Raw genomic sequence first — 21387 nt, forward strand, 5'->3', positions numbered from 1 at the left:
AAAAAACGTATGTGCCACTAAAACCATAGATAATGTTTAAGCTCTTTTAAAGTACATGTAAGGCAGGTCTGGGTCAACGTACAATGGTATTATGTCCAGAGCTAGAAACCTAACTGTCCCTACCTGAGTCTTCGGTTCCCAGTGCTGGCAGTGCGTCCTCACTGTGTCTATTATGCACGGGAAATCCACAATAAGTTAGTGGAGTGGCGGCGGCTGAACGTGGCGGCCAAAAGTGACGTCAGAGGGTCTGTGGGGATCGTGATGGCTTGGTCCGCTGGTGGCTCCCTTTCTTCCTCCACTCTTGTTATGGGTCCAACGCGTTTTGTACCTGCCTAGGTACTTTGTCAAGGATAGTTTGTATCTTAGGAGATCTTCCCTTATATAAGGAAAACTTTATTGAAATTTTTTTAAAACACTGGAAGTGGTCATAAAAAATGGCTGAAAAGAGTGGTAAACTCATGGGCCAATTTTAAACAATTTGGTTTAGTGGAAGAAAAAATAAAATATAAAAAATATATATGTTAAGAGAAAGATAAATAAGAATAAAAATAACAGAAATGTAAAAGTAGAGAATAATCCCACATAGAATTTATATATAAAAAAGAGATTTTGTAAAAGGTGTTCTACAAGAATACATTTAGTTCTATATCTACATTTATTCCTAGAGGTTGCAAAGTTTTTAAGGAATAGATCCATTTGGTTTCCTTTCTTTTTAATGAGTCTACTATATTTCCTCCTCTCCCTGACTGATGTGCCATATACCGGTGCTCTACTGCACTGCTATATGGCGGCCAGCGGTAGTGGGCAGGAGGGAAGATGTTACCGGGGGCAGGGGGGTTGGACAAGAAAAGTTTGTTCCCCGCTTGTCTATAGGCAAGATAGAAAAGTAATACTATGTAGGTCAATGTATTAATGGAGAGAACAAGCTAATTTTTCCTCCAACATTTACACAAATGAATAGGTATAGGTAACATTGTCAGCTATCCACTTTGCTTCAGCTAAAAATTTTGCTAATTTTGAAATGGTTATTATAAAACAGACTGTAAATGAAAGCTAATTAATGTAAATGATATAAATATCAATGTAGAAAAGAATAATACTACTAATAAAAAATACCACTATTTTAGGATTTTTTATCATTCTGAAACAAATATAAATTTTTGGTGAACACAACAATGGTTTTGGAAACAAAATCAGCACGTGAGGGTGGTTAGGGAGTAGGGGGGATGGGGGTCAGCTATTACTTAACTCTAGTTTGAATTATTCTTTTTTATTCTTTGTAGAGGTTTAAACTCTGATATCAAACCTGAGGTAAAAATTACTACGCGGACATAAACAGGTGTGAGAGGTTTAAGATTCTGTTAGTTACCTCATAGAAAAATTTCACCTCAATTTGCAAAACAAACTGAGAAAATAGAAACGACTGAATTAGTTTGAAAAAATACAGTTAGGGAAAAAAAACTGAATTTCATTATCAATATCATGTAGTAATAGATATTCAGCATTTATAATAAAAGCACAGGTACCTAGAACTAAACTTTAATGTTTGTAAATGTGTTAAGGTGAGAGAAACAATATTAATGCCGCCCCCAAGTGTGTTCTGAATGCATGTAATTTCCAAATATTTTTTTTTTACAATTTCTCCTTAAGGCGCGTATTTACTACATGAGAAAAATTAGCAATTGAACGATTACGACATCGTTCAATTGTTCATTAATCTCGCAGTAATTATGCCGGCAACGACCAGCAATGCGCGCTCCCGCTGATCATTGTCGGCATTTGTCATCACCTGCCAATATCGACAGGTTGTGCATGTTCAGGAATGAGGGAGGGTGCCTGCCCTGAATGACATATCATTCAGTGTGGGCACATTACGCACTGCACAGGATGATGAACGACTGCACGATTACAATGTTGTAATCATACAGTCGTTCCACTGTCGTGTATTGGGATACGCACCTTTAGGTTTGGAATTAGGCTAAGGAAAATAATGTTTTTGTTAGAAACCGTATATTTCTCACATTGTGGGATTGATTTTGGATGTATTAATGATGACATAATGCCGATCTATATTTGAACCTAGAAATAAAATGTGGTTCACGCTCATATAGCAGCTGCTGGTGAGGGTATCAAAGGGGAGTTTCATCAAACTCATGGCTTAGCCCAAAGCAACTAATCACATTCGAGCTATCATTTAATAAAATGTAATAGATAAATGGTAGTTAGCTTCTGATTGGTTGCTATGAGCAACACCTCTTCTTGCAGTCTGTGAAAGTTTCAGTGGCTTTGTTACATATTGCTCTATACGTCCATCACCCAGAGTGCAACCAACTTTGATTCATACTTGCCTACTCTCGCAGAACAGCCTAAGGTGCTGCTCCTGGCCGCACGGAAGAGCATTCAAGTCTCCCAGAGGCTTTCCAAGTAAAGTGGGCAGTCTGAGCAGCTAATGATGCGTTTCGCAATAATTGTGTCACCGTAGCCATGTTTCCGCTTTACAATAGCGGTAATCTCTGCATTGTATAGCAGGGTGTGTGGCTACAATGACTTGATCACACAATCACACACCCCATACTGCCCCCTATACCACACCATGCCCCTCGACGCTCCCCAAACAGCCCCCCTATGCCACGCCACACCCCCTGCACACCCAACAATATACTGATCTGGCTGCCCATTCCTGGACGGGGTAGCGAGAAAGTCAGTAAGTTTGCTTTGATTTGTTGCAACACTTTATTACAATATCCTCATTTGAATGATGCCAAGATGTAACCCTTGAAGTTTTCCTCCCCTTGCAGTTCATTTAGATAACTTGTCTGCAGTTGCATTTTTTTGCAAATTGCTAATTTGCGGCATAAACTGATACCTTATTGCTTATGAATATGATCCATTCCTCATACAAAGCAATCAATTACCCTTTCACAAAAATCTTATGTTGCTTGGCAATGATATATACAGCAGAATACCATGAAAGGAGCATAAGCAGATATGAAGCTAAAAGATGTAAAAATAATAATTTGCGCTCTTTAGCACACACAGATCAGCTATGAATGAACCTTATGCATGTGCAGAAGCATTTCTGCTTGTTAGTGAGACAATTTCACATGATGAGATTCAAGTTATAATATATCCACTAAAATAGCCAAAGTCACCAAGGTCTTAACCTTGTAACATGCCACAAACCCAGCTAAAAGAGCTTTTCATAGTTTCTAAAACATGGACGTGTAAAACTACAAATTCTCTATATATGGTTTTATAGATTTTAGATTTTCAAATCCAATATTTACATAGATGAAATAAAAGATAAGGTTTACAGATTCATAATAATAATTTTTGCTAATTATTTTTATGTACTTACTAGGCACCCAGGAAAGGATTGTTCACCCCTCTGCAAATTAGGGAGCTCCGCTGCCACTAAATGCTCTTGCTCCACCCCTTTATCTCATTTAAATAATGTCTTCCTGCAAAATGAAATCTTGTTATTGCATGTAGGTGCCAAAATAGATGCAGCATGGACCTAATCTACATTCACCAAGGTTTTGCCCATTGCCAATTGCTTCAGATTGTAAGGGCAACATTTTGCACTCTTGCAGGGAATGGGTATGTAATACCAGCAGTTGGGATGCCTCCTGTCAAAATACCGATGGTCAGTATCCCGACAGGGGTCGGGTAAGTATACTTACCCTCTCCCCCTAACCCTAGCCCCCCCTTCTTGTAGCCTAACCCTAACCCTCCCCACCCTGCAGCCTAACCCTAACCCTCCCTGTTAGTGCCTACACCTAAATCTCCCTTCTGCGTGCCAAAACCTAACCCCCCTTAGTGTCTAATGCCTAAACCTAACCCCTCCCGCACGGCTAACAGCTAAGGCGCCCCCGATTTACCTAATTCGGGCTGGCCTCTGTCTGTATTCCGGCATCGGGATTAAGATAGTCGTTGGTATTTCGATGCCTAACTTAAGTCCCGTGTCGGGCTTCCACCATCGAGATTCAAACCGGCGGCATTTGTTCATACACATAATATAGCAGCATTTGTACTGCGCTTTTGCACTTTCAGAAATGTACTAAGCCTTGGAAAGAGATAAAGTACCAACCAATCAGCTCCTAACTGTCACGTTACAGGGTGTGTTTGAAAAATTACAGGAGCTACTGTAATTGGTTGGGACTTTGGGGTCTATGTACTAAGCCTTGGATGGAGAAAAAGTGAACAGAGATAAAGTACCAGCCAATCAGCTCCTAACTACCATGTCACAGACTGTGTTTGAAAAAATGACAGAAGTTAATTGGTTGATACTTTATCTCCATCCAAGGCTTAGTACATAGACCCCTAAATCTCTCCTCGCTTTATCTCTCTCCAAGGCTTAGTACATCTATTCCTTAGAGAGAAAAAGAGTAAAAAAGAGAGAAATCTGATATTATTTTGGATAAAGTTAGATTAGTTTGGTAAATTTTGGATAGTGTAAGCATAAAAACTAACCGACATAGCCAATTCGTCAAAGTAGCTTTCACTATAGGAGCAGATATAGCTATAGGGGTAACTACCAAGCATCAAGGGTATCAAATGCTACTGGACCCGATGGCTGAAAGGGCTGCCATTCATGCTACTCTGGGCACTGCTGCCCTCTGCCATTTCCTTTGAGTACTGAGAAAAGAAAAATAGTTCAGTCTGTGCAGTCAGTAGGTAACTTACTGTGCTCCTTGCTGTGTGACCGCCAAAGCTGGAAAGGCATTTGAATACCCAGAATAGTGTGCTCGCTAAAGGTGCCTACACACTTACCAATTCGCTCATAATCCGACATCGTGAGCGATTTCCCTTGTGACTCTCCCTGGCAGCTCCCCGGCAGTCCTACACATGATTTGTTCCAATGTGACAAAAGATCTGTCGTGCATCCTCACTTTGTTCAGTGCATCGTGTTCCAGATGGTCAGATCTGCCCTATAACACGGTAGATCTGACGATGCGATGTGTGTCCAGTAGGGACGCGCATCACATCGTGATCGTGAGTGGGGACTCACAATTTGGGCATATTTTACCGGATCTGTCGTTCCGATGCGTCGGAATCGGCAAGATCGATTAAAATATCTCCAAGTGTGTAGGCACCTTAAGGCTTCAAAAGTAAATTCTGCTGATTTGATTTTTCTTTCCTCACTGAGCAGCAGGGCCATAGCTAGGGTAGTGCTGCTGGTGCCATCACACAGGGCACCACAGATCAGGGGTGCTGTTTGGGCCTGTCAAATTTCTGTTTATTATCATTCTCACTTGTAGCTTCCTCTTATTTCATCCCCAGCATCTCCTGGCCTCCCCTATCTCTTCCCTGGCCCTTCCCCATGAGGCCATTCCTCTTTTTTGGGTGCATCATGTCCCTTTGAAAAATGAGGGGAGCGCCAATGCTCTTTCTGGCACAGGGCACCAAAAAGTCTAGTTATGGCTCTGCTGAGCAGGAAATGCAGGGCTAAGTGGAGTGACAGGGCAAAGAAAGAAAATCAGAGTAAGGGAGGAAATGGGAGGTTGCTCCTCCCTAGAAACCTTTGGTACTCTTCAAACTGGATATGGGGCCCCCACATTTCTTGTTATACTCCTGGGAGGAGATGCAGGTGGATGGTGAAGGGGGCGGACATCTGTGTCATCAGGCCCCACCCCATCGCATCAAAATGCTATGAATAGGGGTGGAGCCAACTGTTGCAATTATCATAGAATCGTGTCATTAGGCCCCGACCCCTCCTCACAGACTGCAGATTGCCAATAAGATTCTCCCTATCCTGACCACTTTACTAGGAAATGGGCGGGATGCGGGAGAAGTGCCTGCTATTACGGGGGTGCAGGTGGCTACTTGAAAAATCAGAAGCCTCCTGCAGGTTCCAGGAGAGAAGGTAAGTATGCAGCAGATTATATCTTGGTGACCCTTCAAACTTGATATGGGGCTCCCACATTTCTTGTTACACTCCTGGGCATAACTATTACATTGGAGAAAAAGGTTAAAGTCCATGTTCACGTAAATAGAAGTTTTGGAATAAAATTCCATAGGATCCAGCTGTTTGATGATTTGTGTTTTTTTAGTGGTTTTGTAAAAGCATGACTGCAGGAAGTAGCTATAGCCAAGCTTTGTTATAATCTAGCATTGTCATTATGCTATGGTGACACTAGCCATAACAAGTAATACGTTAAGTGATATTTGCAATCAATAGGCAACCGTTGTTTCTGTCTCATAGAGGCGCTCAGCCTGGGTGGACACATTCTTTCAATGATCATTGCTGTAGACACAACAATTTGGGAGTTGAGTAAACTGATTAAGGTCAGTGGCAAAAGCTCAGGATCCTGTCTGTCTGAATTATATACAGCAACCAGAGCATCACGAACAGAGCTCAGGGGAGAGAAATAGAGGGCACAGTAAGACGAGAGAAAAATAAAAACCTTTTTAGCCTAAACTGTAGGAAAATAACAATGAAACTAATTTTGTGTTAGAGTATAGCGCATATTCTATGATTAAATGTATAAATATTGTATATTCAAAAATAAATATATTATACTGTCTAAATATTTGCCCAATTTCTCAATGTACAGTTAATTAAACATGTACAAGTAATTTATTTTACAAATTACTAAGAAGTCTAATTTCCTACCTAGGCCTTGTTTCAAGCTGCCAAAAGCCTCAGCTCTAACTCTTGTTAGTCACTACTGGCTACTAGCAGGTAATGGTGAGGCTCAGAGAGGAAACCACTCCCAGTGTGCTAGACTGTGTAGTAGTTAACACTTCCCCTGTTACCAGTGAAAGGTTTCTTTTTTCCCACACCTATGAGGATATCTAGTAAATCACACAGTCACTCTAGGCACTCTTTCCCATAGCCTCCTCACTGTGCATACATGCTGAGCACTAGGACCCAGAGTCTGCAGGGAGGTCTGTCTTCCAAACTGATGTGCTCCTGCGCATGTGACTGAAGCCATTTTAGTACTGTTTGTAGAATGACATGCTCCACGTAAGAGACCCCAGTCTAAACCTGCAAAAAACTGTTCCAGCATTCTGCACCACTACATGTTTGCAGCATACACCCACAGGTCCAGCAACCGAAATCTTGGGGCCCAGCAACTCATGTTTTTGGGGCCCCCTATCCCTTCCCAGTAGGTACATGTAGGTCGGCCATTGGCTCATCCTCTGCTGTCTCTCCAGCCTCATCCCCAACTGTGTATTTCAACCTTATCCCCTCATGTCTCTCTAGCCTCATCCTCGCCTATGTTGCACCAGTCTCAACCCTCGTCTCTCCAGCATCATCCATGTGTCTCCAGCCTCTTCCCTCTATGTCTCTCCATCTCAGCCATCCATTCATCTCCTCTGTGTCCCTCAGCTTCATTCCCCACCCGTGTCTCTCAGGTATATCCCCCTACCAGGTGTCTCCCAGCTAGATCCCCCACCCTGAGTCTTTAAGCTAGATTCTCCCCACCCTGTGTCTCTCAGCTTTATCCCCTCCACTATGTCTCACAGCCTCATCCTCTCCACTATGTCTCTCAGCTTCATTTCCCATACCATGCGTCTGTCATCTTCATTCCCCATACCATGCGTCTCTCATCTTCATTCCCCATACCATGCGTCTGTCATCTTTATTTCCCATACCATGCGTCTGTCATCTTCATTTCCCATACCATGCTTCTCTCATCTTCATTCCCCATACCATTCATCTCTCATCTTCATTCCCCATACCATGCGTCTGTCATCTTCTTTCCCCATACCATGCGTCTGTCATCTTCATTCCCCGTACCATACATCTCTCATCTTCATTCCCCATACCATACATCTCTCATCTTCATTCCCCATACCATGCATCTCTCATCTTCATTCCCCATACCATACATCTCTCATCTTCATTCCCCATACCATGCATCTCTCATCTTCATTCCCCATACCATGCGTCTCTCATCTTCATTCCCCATACCATGCGTCTCTCATCTTCATTCCCCATACCATGCGTCTCTCATCTTCATTCCCCATACCATGCGTCTCTCATCTTCATTCCCCATACCATGCGTCTCTCATCTTCATTCCCCATACCATGCGTCTCTCATCTTCATTCCCCATACCATGCATCTCTCATCTTCATTCCCCATACCATGCATCTCTCATCTTCATTCCCCATACCATGCGTCTCTCATCTTCATTCCCCATACCATGCGTCTCTCATCTTCATTTCCCATACCATGCGTCTGTCATCTTCATTCCCCATACAATGCGTCTGTCATCTTCATTTCCCATACCATGCATCTGTCATCTTCATTCCCCATACCATGCATCTCTCATCTTCATTCCCCATACCATGCATCTCTCATCTTCATTTCCCATACCATGCATCTCTCATCTTCATTTCCCATACCATGCGTCTGTCATCTTCATTCCCCATACCATGCGTCTGTCATCTTCATTTCCCATACCATGCGTCTCTCATCTTCATTCCCCATACCATGCATCTCTCATCTTCATTCCCCATACCATGCGTCTCTCATCTTCATTCCCCATACCATGCGTCTCTCATCTTCATTCCCCATACCATGCGTCTATCATCTTCATTCCCCATACCATGCGTCTCTCATATTCATTCCCCATACCATGCGTCTCTCATCTTCATTCCCCATACCATGCATCTCTCATCTTCATTCCCCATACCATGCATCTCTCATCTTCATTCCCCATACCATGCATCTCTCATCTTCATTCCCCATACCATGCATCTCTCATCTTCATTTCCCATACCATGCGTCTGTCATCTTCATTACCCATACCATGCGTCTGTCATCTTCATTTCCCATACCATGCGTCTGTCATCTTCATTCCCCATACCATGCGTCTGTCATCTTCATTTCCCATACCATGCGTCTGTCATCTTCATTCCCCATACCATGCATCTCTCATCTTCATTCCCCATACCATGCATCTCTAATCTTCATTCCCCATACCATGCATCTCTCATCTTCATTCCCCATACCATGCGTCTCTCATCTTCATTCCCCATACCATGCATCTCTCATCTTCATTTCCCATACCATGCGTCTCTCATCTTCATTCCCCATACCATGCATCTCTCATCTTCATTCCCCATACCATGCATCTCTCATCTTCATTCCCCATACCATGCATCTCTCATCTTCATTCCCCATACTATGCGTATCTCATCTGCATTCCCCATACCATGCGTCTGTCATCTTCATTTCCCATACCATGCATCTCTCATCTTCATTCCCTAGACCCTGTGTCCCTTGGCCTCAAACCCAGACTTTGGGTCTCTCAGCCTCAGAACCTGCGTAGTCTATTGCTGCAGCTCAAGACTTAAGTTAGCCAGGAGCACCTAGCTTACATAAGACTAGCCATTTCATCCTTCTGTGGAATGCGTTCTCATAAACATCGATGTTCCCATGCATCATAATGGCACCTATGTCGTAGTTGGAAAACAGGAGGTGTTTTCTGCAGTTCTGGGTCTAGTCAGTGCTAGTGTAAGTTTTTTCAGTGCCTAGGAAAAACTTCAGATGATCATCCTCCAAATACCCACTAACCACAACACGGGACTTTTGTACTATAAAAATAATGTGCTCCTGACTGGCTCACTGGTGAGGGTGCAGTCCAGATACACCTCTGATAGTGCTGTCCTGACTCCACTGTTGCTGAACTCCCTGGTGATACTGGGAGATAGCAGTAAGAAGAGGCTTACCACATCACTAGCCAGTCGGGATCCATTCTGTGCATATGTAATTGTTGGGTCACACAGTCTTGATGCACTGGAAGCCTTAAAAAAAGAAAAAGGAAACAAATGCTTTACTTTATTAATAAAGCATTTTTTCCTACATAACAGCTCACTAGTCTATTACCATCTGCTGCTAGTGCCTGCTATATTCAGTGATAGTTCTTCATAAATAGCATAAAGCATGTATTTGTATGCTGTCACTGGTAGAGATCCAATAACTATATGATTGTTTGTTCTTTCTATTTTATTTAGATCAGAATCCAAAACATGTGGAATGGAATTTGCCTTGCTGCATTAGAATACAGCTCCTTGTCTTGTCTTGGAGGCAGATTTTGTTCCACGAGAACGAGTGGGTATGAGGGAATGGGATGTGTGGGGAGGGGGCAGGAACTTCTTTCAGAGACATCCTTTATTATTGTGCAGGGCAGCCTCAGCGGTGTCTCCCAGGTGCTCATGGCCTAGGCAGCTTCCTAAAGCTGCTTCCGCTAGCACTGGGTCCAGAAATACCCAGGTTATCTATTTGACAGTGCCCTTGGTATCAGAACATGTGTAAAAGACTAAATAAATGGGGAAACTAAAACCGAAAAGCAAACACATTTTATATATACATTTGTAAGAGCCTAAACCGCATTCTAAACCTCTAGTAAAGCATGTATATTTTGTGGGTTAAATTAGCTAAAGGTGCGTACACAGTAGGTGATTTTTTGAAACGATATTGCCGATAACGACACATATCGTTACAACAATATTGTTTAATCGTCTAGTGTGTACGCACTAGATCATTAACGATGCATGCTCACCGCGGGTCGTTAACGATATCCCCAGTCGTCTGTACGTGCAGTACAATCTGGGGATATCGTTAGCAATGCCATGCTGCCAAAAACTGACAATATCGTCAGCGGGTCCTGCCGCTGACTATATCGCTGAGTACACCCATCGTTTAGTGTGTACTCAGCTTTAGAAGAATCAAGAAAAAAAAAATTCTTATTTTTATTTCACCAATAAATAACAAAGCTATATACTAAACTGTGATGCCAAATGAAAGCCATATCGGTTCCAAAAAATAACTTTGCTTGGTTAGTGTAAGAAATAATACAAAATACAGTTATTCTTAAAGAAACTAAATCAAAATGCAAAATTGGGATATGAATTTTGGATGTCGGACTGTGAAGGAATAATAGGTGGATGACCACCATGAAATATTTACCTTCTGGTAATGATTTATTTCACAAAAGCATCATTTTACTTTGACCTTTGTTCAAAGAAATCTAGATACCTGTAATGCATGGGTTACTGTATCTACTGTCCTCTGACAAAGTACTGGTCGCTATCTATACTGCTACATATTTATCTTTATCAGGGCTCAAGGGCAAGAGACACAAACAAAACAATTAGCAGCAGGGCCAGAAAAATCCTTGGGCTGTCCTGTGGTCACTGACTTGCCCAAGTTTCAGATAAAGATTAGTAGTGTTGTGTCACAAGTGGAATGTGATCTGAAATAATTTTAAATACAGTTATACATGTACAGTTGCATTGATATAACAGACTTTTAATAATCTTTTTTAACATTACCTGAAAAAAGCGTTACCCTGAAAAAGAAATATTTAGCAAATGATGAGATACATTACAGCTTCCTATAATTTTGGTTATATATATATATATATATATATATATATATACAGCAGGGATGCGGCACTCATGGCATAAAATAAAACACAAAGGCAGGCTGATGTTAATCAACGTTTCAACGTTTTATTTAAAACTGTCGTCAGGAAAAATACAGAAACAAAACCACACATACATGTATACAGCTACACCACGTGAAGACAAGACTCTGGAAACCGGGACTGCACACCCGCCCGGCGTCCAGCAACGATGACGTCACCGCGTTAGTCGCGCGTACTGATGTCCACAGATTGTGCATCATCACCATGACTACAAAAGAATAACAGCAAGAGCACTAATGAATGAAATCCGGCACATAACACACAATTTCAGCATACAGTAATGAATAATAAATTACTGAGAGAACCACCAATTAAAGTACATCAAATAAAACAGGTATAGGAAATATTTTCATTTAACCCTTTTGGAAAAAGCACATCGAGCCGGGTAATCCAGCGAGCCTCGCATTGTAGCATTTTTTTGGCTCGGTCACCTCCTCTGGGTTGGGGGGGAACCGAGTCAATCATTCTGTATCGCAAACTTGAAAGAGGATGATTAAATTCAAAACAGTAGCGAGCTACTGGCTGTTCGCTTGTCCCTGTTGCGAGAGCACCGCAGATAGCCGACCTGTGAGCAGTCATTCGCTCCTTAAACTTCCTCTCAGTTTTTCCAATGTAACAGATTATTTGATAAACAACATAACATGAAGTACAGGTAAATTGAGATCTAATAGTAAACATTTTGCCACTATGTGGATGATGAAAGGTGTCTCCCGGAATAAGGAATTGGCACGTAACGCACAAACATTTAATACAGCCCAATTTTTTTGGTAAAAAATAGGGACCTTGTTGGGATTGTTGCAATCGAGAAATATCGTTTTTTTTACTAAAATGTCTCGAAGATTATGGCCTCTTGAATAGCAAGGCATCAATTAAGTTTTCGAAAGATGCAAATTAGGGGCCAGTATCGTTTAGAAATTTTATTAATGACTGGCGAGGCAACATTATATCTGTTGACCAAAGGGAACTTGGGTTCAGTAGACCTACTGACGTTCTTTTTAGAAAGGAGGTCATTCCTTTCCATTGCAAGAACTTTCTGTTTCATATCATTAAGCAGTTTACGGCTGTAGCCTCTGCTTAAAAAGCGATCAATCAATTCATCCATTTCCTGCATTGCAAAATTCACATCACTATTAATTATTCTAACCGTAACCATTTGGGAGAAAGGGAGACCTCTAATTAAACTTTTGGGGTGGCAGCTTTGTGCTTGTAACAGCAGGTTCCTATCCGTAGGCTTAGAGTACATAGTGGTTACAATCCCCCCGTTCTTAATGAAAATATTCACATCAAGGAAATTCACTTCCTTGCTATCCATTATAAAAGTAAACTTAATGGGGCTGTCACTATGATTATGTGACTCAATAATGTTACGCAATGACAACTCATGTCCCTTCCAAAAGACTAATAAGTTGTCTATATAATGAGTATAAAGAATAATTTGAGAAGAAATCAATGGGTCACTAAAAAATAAATCATTTTCAATTTCCCTTGGGTCAACAGATATAGGACCTCATTCAGACCCGGTTGCAAGCACTGAGCGCTCGCAACCGGGTTGATGTTTTCGTCCTGCGCACGCGCTCCGGAGCTCACTACAAAATGGCCGGCTGTCGATGTTGATCGACAGCTCGGCCCGTTTTGTAGGCGGGGTGGGGGGGTGGTTTCACAAACGGAGGCATTCCATAAGGAACGCCTACCGTTTTGTGGGCGGCCGCACTGACATCAGCAGTGATGTCAGTGGGGAGTTTCCTACTCGATCAGGGCAGGAAGCTCCCTGGGGCTTGCGGTTGCCGAGACCCAACCTTAGGGTCTCGTCGCAAGCCCTGATGGTCCCACCCTGGTCGGTTGCTAAGCTGAGGGTCGAAACCCAGAGCTTAGCTAGCGACCAGGAGGCCGCACTTAAAAATAGAAGCGGCCACCCTCATTCAGAACGAGCGCTCGCTTCTTGCGAGCGCCTCTGAATGAGGGCCATAATGTTGCCTCGCCAGTCATTAATAAAATTTCTAAACGTCACTGGCCCCTCATTGAAACAGATGCTAATTTGCATCTTTCGAAAACTTAATTGATGCCTTGCTATTCAAGAGTCCATAATCTTCAAGACATTTTAGTAAAAACCGATATTTATCGATTACGTCAATCCCAACAAGGCCCCTATTTTTTACCCAAAAAATTGGGCTGTATTAAATGTTTGTGCGTTACGTGCCAATTCCTTATTCCGGGAGACACCTTTCATAGTGGCAAAATGTTTACTATTAGATCTCAATTTACCTGTAATTCATGTTATGTTGTTTATCAAATAATCTGCCCATGTGGATTAAGTTACATTGGAAAAACTGAGAGGAAGTTTAAGGAGCGAATGACTGCTCACAGGTCAGCTATCCACGGTGCTCTCGCAACAGGGACAAGCGAACAGCCAGTAGCTCGCTACTGTTTTGAATTTAATCATCCTCTTTCAAGTTTGTGATACAGAATGATTGACTCGGTTCCCCCCCAACCCAGAGGAGGTGACCGAGCCAAAAAAATGCTACAATGCGAGGCTCGCTGGATTACCCGGCTCGATGTGCTTTTTCCAAAAGGGTTAATGAAAATATTTCCTATACCTGTTTTATTTGATGTACTTTAATTGGTGGTTCTCTCAGTAATTTATTATTCATTACTGTATGCTTAAATTGTGTGTTATGTGCCGGATTTCATTCATTAGTGCTCTTGTTGTTATTCTTTTGTAGTCATGGTGATGATGCACAATCTGTGGACATCAGTAAGCGCGACTAGCGCGGTGACGTCATCGTTACTGGACGCCGGGCGGGTGTGCAGTCCCGGTTTCCGGAGTCTTGTCTTCACGTGGTGTAGCTGTATAAAGGTATGTATGGTTTTGTTTCTGTATTTTTCCTGACGACAGTTTTAAATAACTGAAACATTGATTAATTTCAGCTTGCCTTCATGTTTTATTTTATGCCACGAGTGCCGCACCCCCGCTGTCTATATTGGACCAACTCCAGCCGGTCCCAATATACAATCCAAATCGGCGGCACTCGGGTAAGAAAAAACGTCTCAACTTAGGGGTATATTACCAATGTTTCGGAGCCTTTTATTGCTCCATCATCAAGGTCAAAAGACCTATTTAGCAAATGATGAGATATATTACAGCTTCATATAATTTTGGATATATATATATATATATATACTATATATATGTATATATATAATGTGTATATTATATATATATATATATATATAATATTATTATATAATATATATATAATTTTTTTTCACATTTGTCATGTTTTGCACATGGTTAGTTTACGCATTGTGTGCAACATAAAGAACCAAGGCACTCAGAAGGTGCTGGAAATGTCATTAGCAAGGCGGCCCAGCATAAATATCTGCTCTGTTTTAAAGCAATATATTCTTTGTATAACCTTCTCACTGATTAAAACATAATGAATGGGAGTTTTAAATTTTAATTAACACTTTGATCCTTATATTAATTGAGGTTATGAAGTGCAAATCTGTCACACTGGTTCTGCTCCAGCTTAGTACTAAAGACACTTTATGATAAACCTGAGACGGAGATTCTCCTTAGCCCTTTATTGCTAATTTTAAGATAACTGAAGACATAATGTACCTCCCATAATCTTTAAATGGCCAAAGAAGAACATTTACATTTGCTGTAAATATACAAGGTTCTTTTTCATGTAATTAATGTGTGTAGACTTGCATATACTGTTGTGCTTCTAAAATGCTAAAACATTTGGCTTTGATGTTAAAGATGTTAAATGTACACTTTTGTGCTGTGTGCTTCTGGAGATTTTGCTGCCTCCCTGCACACCTAAGTGCCCTTATAGATTGCAGAGGCATCCCACGAGAGCAGACTATGGGCCTGTTTCAGAGGTGCCCGCTAACTGGGCGCAATGTACATATTTGTGTAGTTGAGCAATTATTTGCTATTGCGCATGCACAAAATATTCTGAAAACCCCTAGGACACATGTGTTACCCTGAGTGTACGCACAAATACGCTGCTGCGTATGGGAATGATGGTGTCAGAAATGGTGAGAGAAAACCATGGGCATTCCTGGGTGGTGACTGAGAGGTGGCCTGGAGAGTACTCAAAAATATCTGTCGCTTGTGAGTGTCTTCCCCATGGCTGCTGCTGACACACAACACAAATGGGATAGAGAGGAGTATACAAGGTGCTTTGCCTTTGCATATAGTGTGGTTGACATATTTTCCAAATGTCCCTAATTTCAAGCCCCAAGCTATAAAGTATTGTCTCTTGAAATGTCACTATTTGTCATATTTGTCGGTATTAAACAACTATAGTGTTGGGTGGGCCTGGAGTGACACTTAGGAGCCTGGTGTGACACAGGGGGAGCCTAGAGTAACCCGGGGGTGGGGGCTGGAGTGACACAGGGGGGCCTGGAGTGCCACTGGAGGGGCTGGATTGGCACTGGGAAGCCTGGAGTGACACGGGGGCTGGGGGGAGACGAAAGTCCCTTACTTCCAGGAGTGCCGATTACATATATTATTGAAAAAAAGGTCCTGAAACATTTATTTTTTATTTTTTGCAATGCTACCAGTTTATTTAATTGCTCAGTGTGATCCTATTTCCTCATAATTAATCAACATTTATAATCATGGTTTCTAAGCATGACTGAGAACATGCAATTTTAGAGGGCATATTTTTAAACAAAATTTGCCAGATATACCCCGAAAACAGCCATTTTCAGGGGGGTACCCCTAAATATTAAGGATCCTCCAAATGTACCACGGAGGAACCACAGCAGATACTTGCAAACTTTAGATATACTTGCAAACTTTAGATATTTCCTCTCCGGTAAAGGCCCAGAGAGGAGATGAAGGTGAGCGTTGATGGGGGAGGGGGCGGAATTAGACCCCAAATGGTGGGATTATCATAGAATTGTGTCATTAGGCCCCAGCCCCTCCTCAAAGATCGTGGATTCTCTGTAAGATTCTCCCTATTCTGCCCACTTCACTAGGACGTGGACAGAATGCGGGACAAGTGATTACTCCTCCAGGGGTGCGGGTGGCTACCCGCATGTATCGCAGAAAGTATACAGTAGTTATCTCCAATATGCCGGTGTCCTTCCATTTCCAACAGCTGAAGCAGATCCCCATAGGTTCTATGAGGCTGCTAGGCTGTCAGATTTACCAAGCATTCAGGAGCTTGGCTCCAGCAGCTAACGCCATAACCAGAGGACCTGTGAGCTACACGTTACACATATTACTGGAATGAATCCTCCCAGGGCATGGCCACCGCAAATGCGTGATCAGCAAACCGTGCTTACGCTGTAGCACTTCAGGGTCCTGAAAGAGGAGTGAAATAAACGCAATAGCGATCATTTCACTTCTTACATATAGCAGGGGCAGGATCCTTTTAGAGCCCCTGTCCCTCCATGTATATATTAGTACATTCGGGCAAAACGTATGCTGCGAATAACAATGATAAGAAATTACAATTATAGGGCCTAAATCCCTATAATTGATACATACGGTATGTCCCATAATGTTTGTGTGTGTGGATTGTGGAAGCAGAATGACACATTCGTAAATTTTACTATTTGGCATGTAAACAGTTAAAAAATCGTTTTGTTCATTGGTTGATAAAATACTTTAATTTAATCATTTACACTCAGTGATCACTTTATTGGTACACCTGCTCAGTAATGCAAATATATAATCAGCCAATAATGCAGCAGCAATTCAATGCGAGGTCAAGAGGTTCAGTCGTTATTCAGATCATAACAATAAAATGAGGAAAAAAGTGATGACAGTGACTTTTGTTTGAAGCTCCTGTGCAGCCTCCCTCCAGCATCTTACAGGCAGGACAGAGCCAGTGGTCACTAGGACATGCCGGAGCTCAACAAGAGAGGACCGACCTCTGACATACACTACTGCGCATGTGCGGCGTCCCCGCGTGTCTTTACACCCTGGTGTTCTGCATATCCAGGATTCAGGAGACTCTCACCACTTTGAAGTCTAACAGTGCCGCTGTACTACCCGCAATGACACTATACCATGTGCAGTTAACCACCAGTGCTACCAGCCGCCGGTACCAGTAGTGCAAACACATCTGGCGCACTATGGGTCAAATTCAAAGACAAACCTGATGTTTATGCACATCTCCTATGTTTTTAGATCTGTGCATGCGACGGGGCAGCATCACAGGGATCAGAGAAGCTGGCACTGGACGTTTTTTTACTTTAGACGCCTCTTTTGCAGCTTTTGTATATGTTGGCACAGCCGCTGCGTACAAAGATACAACAGCAAAGCTACTGCGTCCATCTCTGAATCAGGCCCAGCGATACCCTGAGCTCCAGACTGCCACAATCTATACCTTATACCTACCGCTGTTACACCTATGATATTCCCTGTGTCATGCTACCTGTTGTTCCACCTGATATTATAAATCTAAAGACTGATTGAACATAGCACCTGTGGACTAACCGCCAGCAGTACCAACTACTGCATTTTACACCTAATCAAAACCAATCACATTCTGGCCAGATACATTATACCCTGTTGCACCAACTTATCTGGAGAACTACTGCACATACTTACCGACTTTCTTTCACTCCATTCCAGGAGCAGCCGGAGAGGACCATCTTCTCTCTGCTTCGGGGGGCGGGGCCAGTCTATTGCCAACATTCAGCCCTGCCCCCTCCCTACAGACCCGCAAATTTGACGGAGAATCTCCCCATCCTGCACACTTCACTAGGAAGTGGGCGGGATGCGGGAGATCTGCCCACTATTCCGAGGGTGCGGGGTTACCCGAAAAATCTGGAGCCTCCCACGACTTCCGGGAGAGTAGGCAAGTATGGTACTGCACCCAGCACAATCCACTTTGCACTTCATATTAACATCAGCACACAGGTACTATAATTGATCACTCTGCCATTGCACTGCTAATAGTTTATGGACTCGGAGTGCACCAGCATATTAATCTGCTAATAACTTTGACCATAGAATGATTATTAGTGCCTGATGGAGGGGTTTCAGTATTTCAGAAACTGTTTATCTCCTGGGATTATCACACACAAGCCTCTGGAGATTACAGAGAATGGCGTGCAAAGCAAATAAATACAGCAAGCGGCGCTTTTGTGGACAAGAGCACCTTGTTATAGAGAGTGATCACAGGAGGATAACCAGACTGGTTCACACTGACCGGAATGTGACAGTAACTCAAATAACCCTGCATTACACAGCGTTATGCAGAAGAACATCTTTGAATCTCTGAGCATGTTAAACTTTGAATGTATGGACTACAGCTTAAAATTGTAACAATGTTGCCTGTGGTCTGACAAATCCCAATGTCTGCTGTGTTATACAGTTGTTAGGGTCTGAATTTGGCATAAACAACACAAATCCATTGATCCATTCTGCTTTGTGCCAAAAGTTCAGGTATGTGGTGGTGTAATGTGTGGACTGTGGAGGAAATCTTCTTAGTACACCTTATGCTCCCTAATACCAAATGAGCATCGTTCAAAAGCAACAGCATACCTGAGTATTGATGCTGACTGTGCACATCCCTTTATAACCCCATTCTATCCATCTTCTAATGACTACCGGGGGGTAGCGCAGGGCCGGCACTTCCACTAGGCAAGCTTAGGCAGCTACCTAGGGGCTCCGGCCACTGGAGGGCGCTTCTGAGTCCGCCTACGGAGGGTGCACCCTCCATTTGCTGGGCGCCCGCTGAGATTCTGTTATCAGCGTGCATCCAGCTTCTCTCCCCCCCCCCCCCCGGCACCAGCGCCAGCCGGAGGACAGAGGGCCTGATTCAGAGCCGCTCGCTCTGACAGAGCGCTCGCTCTGAATCAGGGCCGGGCTTAGCATAGCTGTTGCGAGCGGGCAGGATGATGGTCGAGATGGTCTTGACCATCGGGCTTGTGACGAGACCCTTGTGGTAGGGTTTCACCCATCGCAAGCCCCAGAGAGCTTTCGGCTAAAACAGAGCCATAAGCTCTCCACTGACATCACTTGTTTGGGCAGCCACCCCCCGGCCCGCCCACCAAAGGGGGTGAGCTGTCATTCAACATCGACATTACTCAACATCGACAGCTCGCCCCCTTTGGTGCGAGACCCGGTGCAACGGAGTGCCCGTCGCTAGCCGGGTCTTGCGCATACGCATGACGGAGCCGGCTCCATCGTGCGCATTCGCTGTGGGCCACCATCGACCCGGTTGCGAGCGCTCAGCACTTGCGACCGGGTCTGAATCAGGCCCACAGCTCACTCCTGAGCTCCAGCTTCCGGGTCCCTCAGTGCACTATGGGAGTGATGTCATGATGTCACTCCCATAGTTCCGAGGAGCGAGCGCCAGGGACGGACGGCAGCAGGCACTGGAGCAGGGTTTAAGGTAAGTACTATTTTTTTTTTCATGTATGTGTGTGCACGGGGGTGGGGCGCTTACTACAGGGGGCTCTACAGAGACCTTACTACTGGGGGCATCATATAGGGGCACTACAGGGGCCATACTATTGGGGGAACTACAGGGGCCTTACTACTGGGGGCATCATATGGGGGGCACTATTGGGAGCACTACAACTGGGGGTACTACAAGGGGCATTACTACTGGGGCACTGCAGGGAGCATTACTACTAGGTACTACAAGGGCATTACTACTGGGGGCACTGCAGGGAGCATTACTACTGGGGGCACTACAAAGGCATTATTCAGTGGCGTAACTACTGCCCCCGCAGCCCCCGCGGTGGCTTGGAGGCGCTGGGTAGCTTGGGGGCGACGGGGGCAGTAGTAGTAACTACGCAGGGTGCAGGAGGTGCGGTCGCACCCCCCTGCACCCTCCATCTGCCGGGCACCCGGCTCCTATTCAAACTCCCGGCGGCAACCGGAGGACGGAGCTCCCTCCGTCTTCCGGGTCCCGCAGGGCACTATGGGAGTGACGTAATGACGTCACTCCCATAGTGCCGAGGAGCGGACGCCGGGGACGGAGCTCAGGAGTGAGCTCCGTCTTCCGGGTCCCACAGAGCACTATGGGAGTGATGTAATGACGTCACTCCCATAGTGCCGAGGAGCGGACGCCGGGGTATGGACGGCAGCAGCACTGGAGCGGGGATAAAGGTGAGTGTTTGTGTTTTTTTCTTTTGTGTGTGTGTGTTTGTTTGTGTGCGCGCGGAGGGGGGGAGAAACTACAGGTGGCTAACTACAGGTGGCTAACTACAGGGGGCTAACTACAGGGGGCTAACTACAGGCGGCTAACTACAGGGGGCTAACTACTAGAAGGGGCACTACAGGGGGCTAACTACTAGAAGGGGCACTACAGGGGCCCCTGCATAATGGGCACTACTACAGGGGGCACTACTTTAATGGGCACTACTACAGGGGGCCCTGCATAATGGGCACTACTACAGGGGATACTGCATAATGGGCACTACTACAGGGGACATTGCATAAGGGGCACTACTACAGGGGACATTGCATAATGGGCACTACTACAGGGGACATTGCATAATGGGCACTACTACAGGGGGCATTGCAAAAGGGGCACTACTATAGGGGGAAATGCATAAGGGGCACTACTACAGGGGGCATTGCATAAGGGGCACTAGTATAGGGGGCATTGCATTTTGGGGCACAACTACAAGGGGCACTGTATAAGGGGCACTAATTTGATACACACAGTTTACAGGTTATAAACTATGATCCCAATAATCTGGTTCTACACGGACAAAAAAACTGTGCAACCTGTCTTGAGCTGAGGTGACGGACTGGCAGGAGCAGAAAGGAGGGTTGGTGAAGTAGATCTGTCAGGGTGGGATGTAATGGGCATTACTGTTTGGCATAATGTGTATTTGGCATTACTGTGTGCACAATGTGCTATTAGGGGCATTACTGTGTGGCATAATGTGTAAGGGGCATTACTGTGTGGCATAATGTGTAAGGGGCATTACTGTGTGGCATAATGTGTTGTATGT

At 43.9% G+C, this 21387-nt stretch overlaps 1 protein-coding gene across 3 annotated transcripts in view; it reads left to right on the forward strand.

The window, feature by feature from the left end:
* Positions 1 to 21387, forward strand: part of LOC148534601 (neurexophilin-1-like) — a 266275-nt gene that overhangs the window by 132461 nt on the left and 112427 nt on the right. The gene's annotated exons all lie outside the window — the stretch shown is intronic.

The sequence above is a fragment of the Taudactylus pleione genome, unplaced genomic scaffold, assembly GCF_031769625.1.
Source record: "Taudactylus pleione unplaced genomic scaffold, aTauple2 ptg000065l, whole genome shotgun sequence".
In the NCBI taxonomy this organism is placed as follows: domain Eukaryota; kingdom Metazoa; phylum Chordata; class Amphibia; order Anura; family Myobatrachidae; genus Taudactylus; species Taudactylus pleione.